We start from the raw sequence: 19,022 nt of genomic DNA on the forward strand, positions 1-19,022 counted from the left end.
GTTTAGTCTATGTTTGTTAAGGGTATATCTTTGTATCGCATGGGGTGTGTTTGTTTTGTTGAGACAGGGTCTCTGACTGGTCTGAAATTCACCGTATAGACCAGGCTGGCCTCAAACAGAACTTAACAGCCCCTCCCTCCTGAGTGCTGGAACTCAGTGTGTGCCACTGTGCCCTGCTGTAAGTATTCCTACCTAGCTATCTTCAGGAAGCAGGACTAGCCAGGAAGGATCTGTTTTCTGTTTGAAGGTTACGCACTGAGCAGAGCACACAGAACTGGTTTCCGGTTGAGAGGGCATACCGTTAGCACATGTTAAGGGAAGCTGCGTATTCAGGACTTGTTCTGGTTAGTGCAGTTATTGAATGTATTTTAGTGTTTCTTTTCACTTCTGTTTATGTGTACCTATGTGACTTTATGCACATCCTGTGTTCAGGTGTCCGAGCTGTCAGATCCCCTGGGCCTGGAATTTCAGGTGGTTGTAACCCATTTATATGGGTGCTGAGGCCCGAGCCCCAGTCCTTAGAACAGTCCTCAAGGTATTTTTAACTTCTGAGCCATCTCCAGTTTGGCCGCAAACTCAGAGGCTCACCCTCCTCTGCCTCCCAAATGCTGGGATTAAAGGTGTGGCTACTACAGGCAGCTGAGTATATTTTTTTATGTATATGATTAAAATGTAAAATTTTTTTTTTGAGAAAGCGTTTCTTTGTGTAGAGTTGCCTGTCCTGGACTCGCTTTGTAGACCAGGCTGGCCTCAAACTCACAGAGATCCACCTGCCTTTGCCTCCCCGAGTGCTGGGATTACAGGCAAGTGCCACTGCACCTGGCTAAAATTTAAAATTAAAGTAGCTCCCTAGTGACCTGGATTGTTGGGAGTCTTCAGTACGCTGTCTGCCCTCGTGTGCACTGGGCAAGGCTTGCTGTTGACCCGACTGGCAGAGTGTCTGCTGGGTGAATACAGTGCCAGTTCGTGAGGTCGGAGCTGCCCAGCTGTAGGCACTCGCCTGTGAGCACGTAGCCACTACAAGCAGGGAACCTCCCCACCCACACCCTCTTCAAAGCTGAGGCAGGAGTGGTAACCTCCTGACAGGGAAGCAGTTCTTCAGTTCAGTGGCTGCTCCTATGGGATTACCCTTCGGAATCTGTTAGGCGCGCAAACTGCTGCAAGCAATTTGAAAGTGGGGTTTGGAAGGCCTGCCCCCCTGAACAGACAGCATCCACTCTGGAATCTAGGTGAGAAACTAGCCAATGATTTTTTTTTTCTTTAGGAAGACACAAAACTAGAATCAATTTGATGGAAAAATCTAGATGAATGAGGGTTAACTATCGAATAGTTTAAAAAATATTAGAGTGCATTATGTTAAGATTGAAAGGAAACTGAAAATACCAGTGGAAGCATACAAATTCTGAGAGAACAAGACTAGTGAAAAATGTTATTAAGGTAATAAAAATGAATTAGATCTTTACTTGAAAGCCATATTTTAATTTTGTATTGCATTAGTTGTATTTGGGAATGAGGTGGAGGTGGAGGTCATGGGACAGCCTTCAGGAGTCAGTTCGTTTCCTTTACCCTTTGGGTCCTGGAGGTTGAACCCCAAGTGGCAGGCTTGGTGGCAGGCCATCTCACCTGCTCTTGGAGGGCATTTTGCTAGGTAGAATAAAATCATGAGCCAAACTGTACATATTGGCACGTGCCTTTAGTCCCTGCACTGTGAGTTTAAGACCAGCCTGATCTACGCTGCAAGTTCCGGGCCAGACAGAGTTACATGGTAAGACCTGTCAGAGAGAAGAGAAAGAAAAGAAAAAGGAAGGAAGAAAGAAATTATGATCCAATGAAATATGTTAACTGCCATTACAAATGTTTTAAGAATTTTAGATGGGGGCTGGAGAGATAGCTCAATTGGTAAGAGTACTTGCTGCTCGTGCAGAGGACCCAGGTTCAATTCCCAGCACCCACATGACGGCTCACAACCATCTGTAACTCCAGTTCCCGGGAAACAGATGCTTCCCCAGGCACCACACACACACAGTGCACACACATGCAGCCAAGAAGATTTTAGATGACATTGGAAAATGCTTTTGACATAATGGGAGAAGCACAATATTTCATTATTACCAAATCTATGATGTAAATAGCACATAGGGATGAAAACTACTGGAACCAGTAAATGTTTACAGGAAAGCTTTAGGATGAAGATTAATGTACAAAAAAATAAATTGCTTTCTTGTATTTCAGCAACAAAAAAATTTTATTTGAAATTTAAAATACAGTGCCATTCACCATAACACTGAAGGAAGGAAGGAGGAAATAAAGAATTAGACCTCTATGGAGAATACATTAAACCAATGAAAGAAACCCAAGGCCTAAATAAATCACAGCTCATGCTCACAGACTGGAAGACTGTTGCTGTCAATATGTCGATGCTTCCTAACTTCATTTATAGAGTCAGCACAATCCTAATAAAAGCCAGCAAATCATTTAGGGGATATGGACAAATCGATTCTGAAGTTTTTGCAGTAAACAAAGGAATCCGAATGGACAACACAGCACTAAAGAACAGCCAAGTCTGGAGACTCACACCTCTGACTTCACCACTGGGCGGGGTCAATGCTAGGAGAGAACCTGGAACCTCAAACACCCCAGGCAAGCACCGGGCCACTGGGTACACCTCCAGCACACCCAGGCTTCCTTAGAATAAGCGAGACGACAGGGTGTTGACGTAAGAACAGACAAATCCTCCAAAGACGGTGGAGGAGAGACAGTCAGCAATAGATCCACAAACATAAAACTAAGTGGGATACTTTTTCCCCCTTAAAATATTTTTAATTGCAATAGAGGTTTATCACTTTTAGGGGCTGGAGAGACGGCTCAGCAGTTAAGAGCACTTCCAGAGAATCCAAGTTTGATGCCCGGCATCTACGTGGCAACTACAACCACCTGTGACTCCAATTCCAGGGGACCCAACACTGTTTCCGGCCTCCATGGCCACTGCTTGCACATTGCACACACGTATGTCAAGCAAAACACTAAAAACAAAAGTGAAATCTTAAAAAAAAAGAAAAGAGCCTCCCTTTCCCTCCTCCACCTCCTCACAGCCTGTCAATCCCCTTCCACGCCTTCCCACCCTCAAGTCGGTGGCCTCTTTTTCTATTCTTATTGTTAATACATGTGTATGTAAGTGTGTGCGTAAGCACAACTACACATAAATACAACCTGCTGAGTGTCAGCCATCAGCAGTGGCTGCAGCTCTTTGTCAGGAGCGGGCGGCTGCTCCACCTTAACATTCCACTGATGTTCTCATTGCTTCCATCTTGTTTATCCAGCCATTTCTAGGATAGATGGTTTCACGGCAAACTTCCTGGTATTCTGGCCCTTAAAATCTTTCTGCCCTGCTTCAGGGATGTTTCCTGGACCTTGGATGCAGGCACCGTGATGTAGGTGGGCTCCCCACAATGTGTCCTCTGCATTGCGCCCGGCAAGGAGAGGCTTCTTCAATGAGCAGTGGCAGCTACACTTACAAAAAGTGCCTCTCACCCCAAAACTCAACTTAGCTTTGCCAAAGGAGCAGGCGTCCACCAAAGGAAAACAATTGTCGGGTTGGGGGCTGGAGAGACGGCTCACAGGTTATGAGCGCTAGCTGCCCTTCCAGAGGACCTGGGTTTGATTCCCAGCACCCACACCCTCTTCTGACATTCTTGGGCTTAAAGCATGTACATATATGCAAAACTCTCACATTTAAAATAAAATAAAACAATCTAATAAAAAATAAACAGTTGACAAACACAATATTATGTCATCCAGAAATACAAATTAAGACAACAATGAAATTATACAAATGTATTAAAATGACTAAAAAATTTAAATTTATACCAAATTCTGGCAAGGCTGTAGAACCTCAGAAACTGGGGGGACTGAACAATTTGATGGGGTTTTACAAAGTAAACATAAGCATGCTGTCCGCCCAGCTTAGGCCCAGATACACATCTGCACACGAACATTTATAATAGCCTCTATCACTATGAAAAACAGGAAGGCTGAAAGCTGTTCCTGTGGATAAAAACAAGCTGGAGCATCCCTACAACGAAATATTACCAAACACCGAAACGAAGTGGGCTGCCAGGCCACAAAAAGACACAGAGCAACCCTAAGTGCCCATGAAAAGTCAGGTTGAAAGGTTACCGACGGTGTGCATCCGACTCTGTGGCATTCTGGGAAAGGAAACGTGGATGGAGAAAGTGAGAACCAGCGGCATTCAGGAGTTGGTCATGGGTGGCTGGAGGCTGCCAGCAATGAACAGGCTAAGCACAAGGCTACGGGGGTAAAACTGTTGTTTGATGCTGTAATGGAGGTTAAGTGACATCGTGCATTTGTCAAAGCTACAGAAGACGGACAGGGAGACACATGCAGCACGCCATACGCTAAGGCAGGAAGATCCTGAGTTTGAGACCAGCCTGGGCTACATATTGAGCTCCAGGCGGTACAGTGAGACCCTGAATAATAATAATAATAATAATAACAACAACAACAACTGAGCAGGCAAGATGCTTACCTACACTCTGGACAACCTGATTTGGTCCTGGACCCACATGGTGAAAGGAGAGAACCAGCTTCCACAGATAGCTGTCTTCTCATTGCCCCACACACAAAATTTCCCCTTTTATTAAAAATAGACCCTGTTCTCACACAATATGTATTTTGATTATAGTCTCTCCTCCCGGAACTCTTCTCAGTGTCTCCCTGAAAAAGAACTTTTATTTGCCTGATTCAATTGTCATCTGGGAGGCTAACTGCCTGTCTGCTGACCTAGGCCTAGTCCTGGAAGCTTCTAGCCTCTGTACAGTCTAACCTAGGCCTAGAATGCTTTCAGCCTCTGAGACCTACTGCTGAATAAGCTCACCCTTTCTGTTTATGCTGAGCTCTGGGCTAGCTGGCTCAATTCAGCTGTTCTGGCTCACACTCCTCTTCCAGATAATTTATTCAATCTGACTTTTCTCTCAAACTATCTCCAGCAATCTGCTCTAATCTCCGGGCTCCTCATTTTCTGGCTCATTTGGTCTTCACCTGAGTTCTCTCTCTGCAACACCATCTCTCCATTACTGTCTCTGTAAAGTTTCCCCTCTCTCCCTCTCTCCCTTTCTCCCTCTCTCCCTTCCTCCCTTCCTCTCTCTGTCTCTGTCTTTCTCTCTCTCATTGCCCCTTAAGTAGCTTCCCTTTCCTCTCTCTTCTCATAAGAGTTGGGCGTATCCTATTCTGTCAACTTTCTCTGATTCATCACTATTTCTACCACTCAATTAGACATCACTTTATTTTTATTTTATTTTTATTTTTTTAATTACAATATTTATTATTATTAGTTACATTTTATTAACTCTGTATCTCAGCTGTATCCTGCTCCCTCATTCCCTCCCAAACCCTCCCTCCCTCATCTCCTCCCTGCCCCTTTCCAAGTCCACTGATAGGGGAGGACCTCCTCCCCTTTCATCTGATCCTGTTTTATCAGATATCTTCAGGACTGGCTGCAAAGTCCTCCTCTGTGGCCTAGCAGGACTGCTCCTCCCTTGGGGGGTGGGGAGGTCAAAGAGCCTGCCATTGAGTTCCTGTCAGAAATAGTCCTTGTTCCCCTTACTATGGGAAACCAATTGGTTACTGAGCTACCACAGGCTTCATCCGAGCAGAGGTTCTAGGTTATATCCATACATGGTCCTTGGTGAAGTGTCAGTCTCAGAAAAGACCACTGTGCCCAGATATATTTGGTCCTTGTGGAGCTCCTATCCTTTCCACATCATACAAACTCCCCCTTCTTTCATATGATTCCCTGCACTCTGCCGAAAGGGGAACCCTCCTCCATTGCTGGTGGGAATGTAAACTTGTACAACCACTTTGGAAGTCAATCTGGCCCTTTCTCAGACAATTAGGAAGAGTGCTACCTCAAGATCCAGCTATACCACTCCTAGGCATATACCCAAAATGTGTTCAAGTACACAACAAGGACATTTGCTCAACCATGTTTGTAGCAGCTTTATTTGTAATAGCCAGAACCTGGAAACAACCCAGATGCCCCTCAACGGAGGAATGGATACAGAAATTGTGGTATTTTTAGACATCACTTTCAAACATGGGTGCTTCCTTCTACAAACTAACTTTACCTTCATTGTTTGGGATTAAAGGTGTGTACCACCATGCCTGGACCTAAGCTTTTCTTAACTGAAACTTTCTGGGCACAGTGGTCTTTTCTGAGACTGACACTCCACCAAGGACCATGTATGGATATAATCTAGAGGATCTGGGTTCAAATTCCAGCACCCACATGGCAGCTCACAGCTGTCTGTAACTCCAAGATCTGACACTCTTGGAGCCAGACATGCATGCAGGCAAAACACTAACACACAAAAAATAAAGGTAAATAAAATTAAAAAAAATAGCAGTAGTGAGTTCTCCTCTAGCATCTATTACCACACTAGCAAGGTGATTGCTGAGGTTTACAGCACCAGGTTTGAATGCTCTCCTGTTAGATGGGCCGTAAGTCCAAGCTGGTTATCACCAAGATAGGAGTGCCACTATTGTAATACATACATACACATACATGCATGCACGCATACACACACACATATTATACACACACACACATACATACATACACACATACATACATACATGTATTCATGCATACATACACACACACATATACACATACATACTTACATACATGAATGCCATCTCTTCCCTATTGGGGTTGGAGAGACGGCTCAGCGATTAAGAGCAATAGCCAATCTTCCAGAAGACCTGGCTTTGATTCCCAGCACCCACATGGCTGCTAACAACTATTTACAACTCCAGTTTCATGGGCTCTGATGCCCTCCTCCAGCTTCTGGGCACCTACATGGTACATGGACAAACATGCAGGCAAAACACCCACACACATAAAATAAAAATACATAAATCTTTTTCTAATGCCGCTAGTGCACCGCTGTGGACAGCTGGCTCATCCAGTCTTGGTGGTTTATAGGCTTTCAGCTGGGTGGGACACTCCACAGCCTCGCTCCCTTGGCAGCTTGCACAGGGCCTTCCAATCCTGTGAGAGCCAGGCGTCCAGCAGGAGACTCTCGTCCAGTGGGAGGCTCCCGGTCAGCCCCAGCGTGATCCCTCCACCTCCCGGCTCTAAAGTGCCCAGAACGTTAGACAGGGGGGCCTAACCTTCAAATGATGGGGGACAGCTAGGGCAACAGCACACGATACACATAAATAAATAAATAAAAATGAAAGCAAATACTCAGGGAGCAGCAGGATAGCTCAGTGCCTGCTGTCTAGCGCCAAATGAAAAGAAAGCAGAAACGTTTTTTTCACGGGCAAATAAGCCAAAAAAAGAGGGTGTGGGTGCTCTTACATCCCACATCCCACAAGTAGCCCAGCCCGGAAAGCAGTCTTGCCTCGCTGTTCGTGTCCTGTCTTCAAATCCTGCCTGACTCTGTCTCTGGGTCACTGCCCTGCGCCTGCCCCACATCGCGCACCCGCATGAAGTGCTCTCCCAGTTCCAGGCGCACCCGTGTCCCATGAAAAGCACACGAGTCACCAGGAAATAAGCACCCAACCTTCGTGGCCCGGTGCCTGCATCCCTCTACCTTCCAGCTCCAGTCACTGGCTGCAGGTCACAGTGACTGCAGCTCCAGCCCTGGGATCCTGGAGCCTTGTCTCCTCTCATCCCGAGGTGCGTGGTGACATCACCACCTGTGACAGCCTTTGCTTCTGACTCAAAATAGCTCCCTGAGTGACAGACAGCATCTTCCCACTCAGCGATTTACACAAGGAAGAAAAGAAGGAAAAAGCTCACCGCGCTGGTCTTGAGTGGTCGTGACGCCACTTTGCTAGGCCGAATCTTACAAGGCGGATCAGCTGAGGGATTTTCAACTGAAGTGCGCTCAGTTTAAACTTAGAAGTCTCGGGGTCTTTGTAGACCAGGCTGGCTTCAAACTCACAGAGATCCATCTGTCTCTGCCTCCCGGAGTGCTGGGATTACAGGCCTGTGCCACCGGCTCTATTTGTTGTTTTTAAAGATGTGTTTGCTTTTATTTTATGAGCGTTTTGTCTGTGCACTACATGTGTGCAGTGCCGGAGAAGGCCGGCGAGGTCACTGGATCTTTTGGAACTGGAATTACCGTTGGAGTTGGCCTCCATGTCGGTGCTGGGAACCGAACATGGATCCTCTGCAAGATCAATAATGGCTCTTAGCTGCTGAGCCATCTCTCCAGTCCCCGAGGGAAATTTCTTTTCAAACTGTGTAAGCCAGGGCCCCACCCTGCCCATCAGACCAGGCGCTCCCTGGACAGCGCTGCCGTGGGCATGTGTATTTTGAGCACTCCCTAGTGGAGTCTGTTTGCCGATGATTAGGAAGTGGCCATCCAGGAGACTTGATCACACGTGACCAAGTCCCTGGGGACCAATCCCACTTGTGCTAACCTTTCAGCCAGTGTGCGGCCTGCCGTGTACTGAGGTCCGGTTTCTGGAAAGCGACCCTGTGCCTTAGCTACGACTGTGTCTCTGCTAATTGCCTCCTTGACCTGTTCAGCCCTTGGGAGGAATAAAACATGCAAATGTCTGCTGATAAAGAACCCTGCTCAGAGCACAACAGTCTCAGATCCACCGCGCCCCTGGGTCTCCCCTCTACGGCCCCTCCCGGGCCCAGAGGGTTGCGGAGGGAGCGCAGAGAAAGCTGACTTAGAAGGGGCTGGCTGGCCGTCTCAGCGGGAAGCGGAGCTGTTGCTGCTCCTCCTGAGCGGTCGCCCCATGTGGATCGGGAGCGCCCTTCACGACACTGCCTTCTGACCTTCCTGCATGAGCGGACCTGCAAAGCCCAGTTAGCCGAGTTAGTCGGCTTCTACACAGACTTCGCTGCAGTGAGTAAGCCCTGGTTGAGACTGGAACGAGGGTGAAAGAAGCAGCCGAACAGGAAGGGCCTGGTCTGCCTGGGCAGAGAAGGGTGCTCTGCGGAGGCCCAGCTGACAGCCTCAGCCGCCTCAGCCTCGCTGGGGTTTTCCCGGGACAAGGCCTGGAGCAGTTACTGACTAGATTTAGCTACCTAGACCACAACCACCAGCACAGAACAACCAGGCCACTCCATTAGGCAGCCTCTGGGGGCCTAGCTGGCGCTTGTTTCTGGGAGCTTACACGACTCTTCAGCAGGAGGGAAGGGTAGGGGAGTTTCTCTTTTAATGCTGGCATTAAACAAACAAACAAACAAAATTAGGTTTGTTTTTTTTTTTATGTGTGAGCTTGGTGCCTACATGTGTGTATGGCCACCTCCACCCCACCTCCACCCCACCCCACCCCCACCGCACCTCCACCCCAGGCTGTGCTAGTATTTTTGAATGAAACAGAATAGGGCAAGTTTACCCCCTCTTAAAAAAAAAAAAAAGTGGTTGAAAACGATGGAATGAGCTAATTGCAAGACAGTTATAATATATAAATGCAGGTTTATTGGAAGCAGCTCTCAGCTGCCATGAGAAAGAGAGAGGAAGGGGAAGGAGGGAAGGAGGAGGGAGAAGAGAGGGAGGAAAAGGAGAAGAGGAGGAGAGATACAGGAAGAGAGAGGAGGGAGAGCGTGGAGAACCTAAGTGGCTGGTTATGTAGGGAAGGGAGAGGGGACACCCCCACCCCTGGGCCGGAAAGTTCTGGGTGGAGGGTGGGGAACGCCAGCCACACCCCGCAGCGGGTAGGGACCACGGAACGCCTGAAATCACACATCTTGTCCAAAAAGAATGGCCGAAGAGTCCCTCCATCACAGGGTGACCTATCTCTGTTCAGGAAGCCTAGAAAAGGAACCTTTAAAGGTTCCAGGGCTGGACATGGAGGCACATACTTGAGCAGTAGAAACAGGAGGATCCAGAGGTTAAAGCCATCTTCAGCTACCTAAAGAGTCTGAGGCCAGCTGGGGTCCACGAGACTGTCTGGAAACAACAACAAAGCTGACGAACAGAAGGAGCCGGAGGAAAAGGCTAGACAGAGGACATGCTGTTCCATCTCCTCTCAGGTCAAGAAGCTTTTCTTTTTGGTTTTTTGAGACAGGGTTTCTCTGTGTAGCCTTGGCTGTCCTGGACTTACTTTGTAGACCAGGCTGGCCTCAAACTCACAGAGATCTGGCTGCCTCTGCCTGTGCCACCTTGCCCAGCTTAAGAAACATTTTTGTTTCCTAACACCACAGGGTGGCTTACAACCATCTGAAAATCCAGTTTTAGGTCTGATGTCCTCTTCTGACCTCCAATGTACACATTGGTGTACATTGATACTTCCAGACAAAACACTCGCACTCAGAAAATAAAGGAAAATAATCTGAAAAAAGAAAAGGAAAGAAAGGAAGAAAGAAGAAACCATTTCATACTGATTCACCAGTAAATAGAACTCTGGTAATAGTCAAGGCGAGAAAGGCTGAGTCTCTCAGGGCCTGAGGCCCCCGGCATCTCCTGCTGAGGAAGCCATCACTGACACATTTGTGGCAGTGCAGCATCCTGTCTGCTTCCAGCAGGGTGGAAGTTTGGATCTTTGCAGATGGTAGATATGCCAAACCAGCCTCCTGGCCTGCTTCCAGACAGGCTCTGTCAGGGACAGCCCCGGGGAGCCACAGCCGAGGATGGGATCCGCCTCCTAACAACTCTCATTTGCAGTCCTTTCCTGCCACAAATCTCTCTTCCTTTCTTCCTCCTCCTCCTCTTTGCAGAGCAGTTCACGTCACTGTGACGTGGGGCATCTTGCCATTTCTTCAGGTCCAAGCAGAGCTGAGGTGTTCAGCTGACTTTTTATTTGTGAAAACCCCCAGTTCCAGGATTCCTTGCACAAAATGAGGGAGCTGGTGGCCCCCCAGCAGGGGAATACATGAAGCCGGTGGGTATGGTGGTGCACACCTGTAATCCTAGAAGTTGGGACCACCTTGAGTTTTAGGTCAGCCTGGACTATATACTGAGCCCTTATTTAAAAAAACAGTCATGTGCCTCCCCTCTCAGACACTTGCCTGTAGTGAGAATTTCGGTTTCCTTTAAAAACACACACATGCTATGGGAATATGTTCTCGTGTTGATCCAGGCCGTGGGGCTTTGAGGCTCCTTCCCAGCAGGTGCCTGGTCTGCTCTCGCAGGGGCATGGCTTTGCCAGCCGCCGGTTGTTTCTTCAGTGCGTGATGTTTGGAATTTTGGGAACGTTTCGGAGGAATGTATAAATGCTAGGGCTGAGAGGCAGGGTTGTGTTGTTGGTGGTTGCTGCAGGTAACAGTTTGTCAAGTGCGCATGTCAACATAATGAGAAGACTAGATTAAATATCCGGACATTGAGGACCAGACTTGTCCTGAGGAGCTGGACGCCCCTAAGCAGCAGGAAGTAGTCTAAGGATAACTTCACCCCCTTTCCCCTCTGTCCTTTTTTCTCTCCTATCGAGTGTTAGGGGGCTAGAAGGGTGGAAGAGAGTAAGGAACCCACAAAGTAGCAAATGCCGGCTGCAGCCCCCACCTTACTCCAGTGAGGCTGGGAACGAACGGGGAAGACCCTGTTCACAGGGGAGGCCGGAAGTTTCCCGGGAAACTGACCCACCACGCTGCTCACACAGCACATCCCAGGTGGAATTCGTGCTCCGCAGCCTCAGTCTCAGCTTCTATAAAGCCTGTAAATGATTAGGGTGCGATGACTATGACAGGACAGTGGTGTGTTTGTTTGTGCTTGTTTTCATTTTTAGACAGGGTCTCTCTGTGTAGCCTGGCTGGCCCGAGATGTTCTGTGTAGATCAGACTGGCTCCCGGGGTGCTGGATTAAAGGCGTGTGCCCTCACACCTGACAGGAAAGTGTTAGAAAGAAGGCCGGCCAGGGCCAGGATGCAGCTCAGTTGATGGAGGGCTTGCCTGGCAGAGCACAAATCCTGAGTCCGATCCCCAGCACCACACCAACAGGCATGCTGGTGTGCGCTTATGACCCAGCACTTGGAAGGTGGAGATGGAAAGAGCAGAAGTTCAAGGTTATCTCATCATTATCTGGAGGCTAGCCTGGGCTACTCCGGATTGCGTCCCAAAGAGAAGAAAACGAAACTACCGACTAAGAACTGGTAGCAGGGTATAGTGTGGAGCTTCCGAGCTGCTTTCAAGTGTCCACAGCGTCCCAACCTTCTGAAATGCGAGGTTTGAGAATATTTCCCATCAGGTAGGCGGGGTCAGCAAGGCCAAAGCCGGCTGAAGTGGCCTGCTGCTCCCCTCAGCACCGCCCCTTCCCCTGTCTCCATACCTGGGCAGGGCAGGTGTGGCCCTGCATATCTTACACAAGGCCTGTTCAGCCTGGGAGTAAACTTCCCGCCTTTGAAAATAATGCTGTTCTGACAGCCCCTCACTAACTTGCTCGGGGATACCGCAGGCCCATCTCTGCAGAGGTCTCCGGCCTTCAGAGAAGGCCCTCCCCTCACAAGAACTGTTCCTCCCATGAACCAGACTGAGAGGGGCTCTGGATTTAGGATTGTCTCTAACTTGTTTTCTGTTCTGGGGTCTAGAGAGTCCTCAAATCATCTGGTGGCCCTGCTTAAGCTGGACCTCACAGAGTTGTGAGCTCCCTGGCTCGCACTTAAAGCCTGCCTTCCCCAGGGTTTCTCACCCCAGCCGTGCGGGAGGAGGAGTGGGTGTGTGAGTCAGGGCCAGCTGAGGAGGGAAGGTCTGCTTTGGAGGCACCCAGTTACTTCAGAAAGCCTCGCTCCTCCAACTCTCCATATTTCTATTGAAGGGTATGGCTGCTAGAAACCTTGGTTGTGCAAACCTTGGTTTTGCAACCTCACGGTGACTTTTGTCACAGAGAGCTGCAGGCCAGCCAACTTGCTTATCAGGTTATTGGGGTCAGGAGGATTGTGGGCCTGGAGATAAGGAACTCCTATCTTACACACCTTGCTCTGGCCCCCTGGACTGGCCCCACAGAGCCAGGAAGGCTTCCTGGACCTGGTCTCTGCCTGCTGGGCACCCAGCCAAGTGTCCTGAGGACGCCCTCCTAACACCTGGATTCTTCCTCTCTTCTCGGGGCACAGGGACCACGAAGCTCCCATCAGAGTAGAAAACACCCGAACCTGTCGGGGCCACAGAGATGGCTAACTCCAGCTGGCTTGTCCAGTTTGTCCTGCATAAAACTGAGGAACCTGGTCGGGACCATGTCTCTCTCAGAGACCCTGCCCTCCTACGGGCAAGGCTGAGTTATAAACCTACTCACACCGGCCCAGCCGGCAGCAGGCTCTTCATGAATGTTCTGTTTCATAGTCCTAGGCCAACTGAGTACTATTAGTCAGCAATTGTACTTAGAAACACGTCCATCTGAGTTGTAATAGCTGCTCCATTTGACATCTTAATATACTTCAGGGGTGCCACTTGGTCTATTTATTTTAAGATTGATTTATTTATTTGTATGTCGTGTGTGTGTGTGTGTAGGTACAGGAAGAGGCCAGAAGAGAGCATCAGATCCCCTGGGGCTAGGATTACAGGTAGTTATGGGCTACCTCAAGTGGGTGCTGAGGACCGAACCCCAGTCCTCTGGAAGAGTTCTGTTTGCATCTTTTAGGATCTTTTGTTCTGTTTTTGTTTTTGTTTTTTGAGACAGGGTCTCTTTCTATGTAGGCCTGTAGGCCTGGCTGCCCCGGAACTCTGTGTAGACCAGGCCGGCCTCTGCTGCCGGGCTGGGATTTAGGAGTTTGTTTTTGTTTGTTTTTTTAAGGGAATGCTTTGAAACCAAAACAGTTTACCCCAAAGACAGATCAGAGAACAAAGTCTTTGCAATGACATGCCACAGTGCAGAGGACAGGACAGAGAGTCGCTGGAATGGCTCCTGAGATTCAGCACATGCGGAAGGACGAGAAATAAATCTCGTCTGGACACTTGACAGACCTGGTTTCTAAATTCCTTTCCGAGCGCTCCTCCTCCCCGAAGGTCACAGCCTACCGTCAGGACCAGAAACAGGAGCAAAGAGTGCCTACTGGGGCTCCAGTGCCCTCCCTGGGAAACGTCCTCTGCTGGGACCCTCCCCGGATGACCTCGTGCAGTCGAGGCCCAAAAGTTGCACAGCGCCGTGTACCGCCGAGGGACAGCCCAGATGCGGGAGCGCGGTCGGAATTTTTCATCTGTTCTGCAGCCTGGCTGGCAGCTCCTTCGCAGGCCAGCTGTCCTGCAGGTCAGAGAGGACGGTGCAGGAGGTGCCCAGGCTTCCCAAGCTGCAACCTGGAAGGGTGGAGGAGGCCTCACTCAGGTCTTCCTCCGCCAGAGCGGCAGACCTGGCAGCCTTCTCTTCTCCCCGTCCCAGCCCTGTTTCCGCCTGGCATCCTCCTCTGTTTCCTTGGCTTTTTCCCTGGGTTGCTCCCAGCTCTTCCAAAAATCCCCTGCAGGAAATTTGTTTGTTGCCACAAAGTAATGCAAATCTGTGGCCGGGCTGCCCGGGCAGCATTCACACTGCTCTGTGAACGCTGAAGGGGGAGGGCGGGCGGGTCCTCAGCCTTCCGTGCACCTCTGCAGGCGCCCTGATGGAATGAAAGCTGCACCCACGCCACCGGGCACAAGGCAACAGGGTTCAGCTTTTGTGTCTAAGGGAGCCAGGCTCAACCCCAGGAAAACCTTCAAATATTTGCTCAATGGCCTTTTTTTTTTTTTTTTCTGATAAATACACACATGGTTTACAGGCATTAAATTATTATATGTATTAAAGTTAATGTTTCCTTTTTTCAATTTTTAAAAAATATTTCTAATTTTGCTTTTATTAATGTGCATTGGTGTTTTGCCTGTATGTCTGTGTGTGCTGATCCCCTGGAACTGGAGTTACAGACAGTTATGAGCTACCATGTGGGTGCTGGGAATTGAACCCGGGGTCCTCTGAAAGAGCAACCAGTGCACCTAAACGCTGAGCCATCTCTCCAACCCCCAGCTAATGTTTAATCTTATGTTAAAGTTTTTGTGGGGCTGGAGAGGTGGCTCAGTGGTTAGAGCCCTTGATGTTCCTCCGGAGGGTCTCTCTTGGGTTCGCAGCATGCACCCATACACAGAAAGTAAAAATAAAGAAATACTTTTAGCTCTTTAAAACAATTCTGTTTACCTAAGTTAAACTTCTTATCCAGTGTAGAACAGGTGTGGCAGAGGACTGGGCCTCATGTGGGCCTCGTGGTCACACGGACTGAGACCCTGAGAACTGAGTTTGCAGCCTGATGCACTGGTACATGCTCTAATCCCAGCACGTGAGGGGTGAAGGTAGGAGGATCCAGGTCATCCATACCTAAATAGTAAATTGAGGGCCAACCTGGGCTACGTGAAACCCTGCCAAGAAAGAGAGCTGGGGGAAGAAAGGAGGGAGGAAATGATGGAGGGAAGGGCAAGCGAAGGGAGGGGGGAGGGGAAAGGAGCCTCTGACCAGGTACAGGTCAACCACATATATGTGCTATGGGTGGCGTAAGGCAGGGTTATAAGTGCCCTGCAGGTGGCTAAAGAGAGATGCTATTTAGAGCAGAGTGGGATGGGGAGATGGTTAAACAATGACTGAGGTAGACTGACATCAGAGTCCTCTTAGCAGTCTGTTTGGTTTGCTCTTGTTGGGAGCAGGGTCTCCTCTATCCCCAATTGGCCTTGAACTCATAGCGTTGGTCCTCAGGCTCCTGAGAGCTAGGTTCACAGGAGCCGTCATTGCCTCATTGCCTCGATCTCTTACCACTGTCTACCCTCTTCCCAGCCATATGTTCCCAGGCCACTGCATGGCCTGGGTGGACACCTCCACTTGTTAGGCTGTGACCACTCTGAGAGGAGTGGAATTTCTGGGCTGCTCCTAATTGAAGCCAGGCGGTAACCGCACACATTGAGCAGTGGCCACACGCCTGGCTCTCGGGTGAGTGCTGAGTGTAGACGCTGCCTACTCCTCAGTGGCCGTCCTGGGAGACAGATGTTGTCCTGCCTGACAGATGGATTCTGGGCCTCCCCGAGCTTAGGGACCGGCCCAGTCACACGGATGAAGCATCATTCTAAAACCAGGCCTACAGGAAATTCATAGGTGACCTTGAGTCTCCCGCTGTCGCTCAGGGTGTGTCATGAAATGTGCAAAATGCAGCAGTTGATCCACCCTCACCCAGCTCCAAACTCAAAGGTTCACAGCCTAAATGGCACCCATAAAAGGAGCCACACGCTCCCTGGAGGCTCACCAAGATGCGAACCTTCACCCCTGACCCCCTGAGGTGGCCTGAGGCTGCTTAGCAGGAGAGCACAAAGTCAGGCAAGACACAGGAAGCCCATCATCACGTGTTCCCTCAGTTAGGATATAGATCTAACCAGAGGCAAGCCAGAGCGGCTCACTCGGCCTTACTGCTTAAAAGTAGAACGTGCCTCCTGCTGGGTCATGTTATGCAGCTAAATTTATTCAGCTAAGTGTGTCTCAGCGGGGGTTGATGGATCTGGGACAGCAGGACCCTTTCTAATTCAGAGGGCCACGGTGGAAGGATGTTAGGCCAGAGCTGGGCGGCAGGGGCGCGCGTGCGTGCTTGCGTGCGTGCGTGTGTGTGTGTGTGTGTGTGTGTGTGTGTGTGTACTGCTTCCTACAAGGGACACTGCCATGGATATAGATTGGTAACTCCTAGGACAGGTCTCCTGTCCAGCCCTCTGAAGGACACTGAAATGGCCCCACTGACAGGCTCCCCTCACCCTCTCCTCACCTCGAGTTTAAGGTCTAGGAACAGCAGCTGCAGAAGCCTACAAACGTCTGTGTTTGTGTGCATGTGCTGGGGACAAAACCAAGGGCTCTGTGAACAGCAAAGATAGTAAAAGCAAGTGTCCAACACTGTGCTACACTCTGCAGCCTCATAACTAAGAAACTTGCTTTGTTTGTCCTGTGGGGACACACACACACACACACACACACACACACACACACAGCCATTTGAGACAAGGTCTTGCTATTCAGCTCCTGAGGCCACCTCCTGCCTCAGCCTTCTGAGTACTGGGATTTCAGGCAAGTGAGCCGGCCTTGCACTCTTGATCATTCTGTTTTACTCTAGCGCTGGGATTTTCATTTTGTTTTCTCTCTCTCGTTTGTTAGCTTGCTGTTCTGTTTTGTTATATGAGGGCTGGCCTTAAAATCACTATGTTGCCAAAGATGACCTTAAATTCCTGACCCCCCAAGCACAGTGCTAGGATTATAAGTACACAATACCACAACTATCTTATAACTAGGACTCTTTGCTTGTTTTGAGACAGGGCTCAATGCAACGAAGGCTGGCTGGTACTTACATGACCTTAAACTCCTGTCTCTACCTTCCAGGGGCTGGTATTACAGGGCTGTGGCACAGCGCTCAGCTAGGACTTAACCTCTGCCTACCGCTTGCACAATGAACTCAGCTATCCTTTCCCACCTCCAAACAAGCACACACGTGCCTCTGTTCAACCCGGCTTTAGCCCTGGAGAGGGTCTGGTTGAGGGCAGCACCCTTGGCCTGCCTGGGGTCCGCCATGGCCTCTGCGCACCATTTTGACCTTCCTGATTGACCCTCTGGTCAATAGCCCTCCCATCCTGCCTCTTCTGAAGCCAGCAGCTGCGGAGTGGACAGATGATCTATGCCTTCCTGCAGCTTAGTCTCAGCAGCTGTGAGTTCGCTCTGTCGCCTGGTCATTTCAAGCCTTCTGGAATGCTCATCTTTGTCCACTGGCCACAGGGCCATAACCTTCGCACTAAGAAGCCAAGGGCTTTAACTTTGCATAGGCAAATGTACTTCAGCCTTGGATTATCAGACTGGAAGCTACAGAAAATCTTCATTCTCATATTTCATTGTTTCTTTTGTGGAAAAATATTGTGTCTGCAAGAGAAGGCTCTGGAGAAGGCTGTTGGAGCAAAGACGGAGCAGGCTGAGACTGGGTGGAGGGGAGCCCTGACTGCGACCTTGCAGCAGGGCAGGCTAGGAAACTGATATGAAGAGAGGGAAAGTCCTGGGGTTTCTTGAGCTGCCTGGCCAACACAGGGCAACCCATTTCCAAACTCTAATGGCTTCGGGCCACGTGTCCCAGCACCCAACACAGGGCCCGCCAGCTGCCACCGCAGAATCGCTTGCTGCTCCTTTGTCTTTCTGCTTTTGGGGTAAGAGCTCACTCTGATGCACACGTGCCTTGAACTCAGTCCTCCTGCCTCAGCCTCCCAGGTGCTGGGATTACTGGTCCACCCCACCAATGCCCTCCTTGCCCGAGAGCCTGCCTAGATGACACATTCTTGGCTTCTACGCTAGACATTCTGATCTCAAAGGAGGAGAACAGGCCCCTCGCTCCCTCATAATTCTTACAGTGAGCATTGGAGAACTTCAGCTTGGCATGGGCGTGCCGCACTTCTTGAGCTGCCTGGCCAACACGGGGCTACCCATTGAGTGAAGGCAGCCCTGCACCAGACAGCTTTCCTGTCAGCCAGCCACCTCACTCCGAGACGCTGATGGTTACAATTGCTGCTGCTGCTGCTGCCCAGCATCTTGCTGTTCCCTGCAAAGGAGCTAACTGGCCAGCCGGGTGTGAGGGTGGCAGCCTTGTTCCCAGGACACACACTCTTAGAGTCCTCACTCTCTGTTGCCCTGTCTGGCCTTGCCCTGCAGGACTCTGGCCAGTTGTCAGTTTGGGAAAACCCCGAGGGAGAGGCAGAAGCGGCTGCCGCTGCCGAGGCGGTCAGAGGGGAGGAGTCACCGGGGTGGCAGCCCCCTGCCCTTGAGCGCTTCTGGCTTCCTGCCCGGGCTGAGGCCCTGCTCCACTCCTCCACCTGGCCCTCGGCTTCTCCCCTTTGAGTGCCTGCTTTCTCTTGATCCCCTATTCATGTGCAGCCACATCTTCCTGATCCCCAAGTCTGCTTCTGTTTCCTCCACTGCAGTCCTGCCGTGTGGACCTGCTCCACACCAGCCTGAAGATTCAGTCATCAGCTCCTCCATTGTTTGTGGGAACCCAGCAGGACATAGAGTGACTCTTCCCTCCCTCTTGCGGTGCCCTGGAGCTGGCTCGTCCCTCACGTCTGTCTCAGGAGGTCACACCCCCATCTCAGGTTT

The sequence above is a fragment of the Meriones unguiculatus genome, chromosome 7 (assembly GCF_030254825.1).
Source record: "Meriones unguiculatus strain TT.TT164.6M chromosome 7, Bangor_MerUng_6.1, whole genome shotgun sequence".
In the NCBI taxonomy this organism is placed as follows: domain Eukaryota; kingdom Metazoa; phylum Chordata; class Mammalia; order Rodentia; family Muridae; genus Meriones; species Meriones unguiculatus.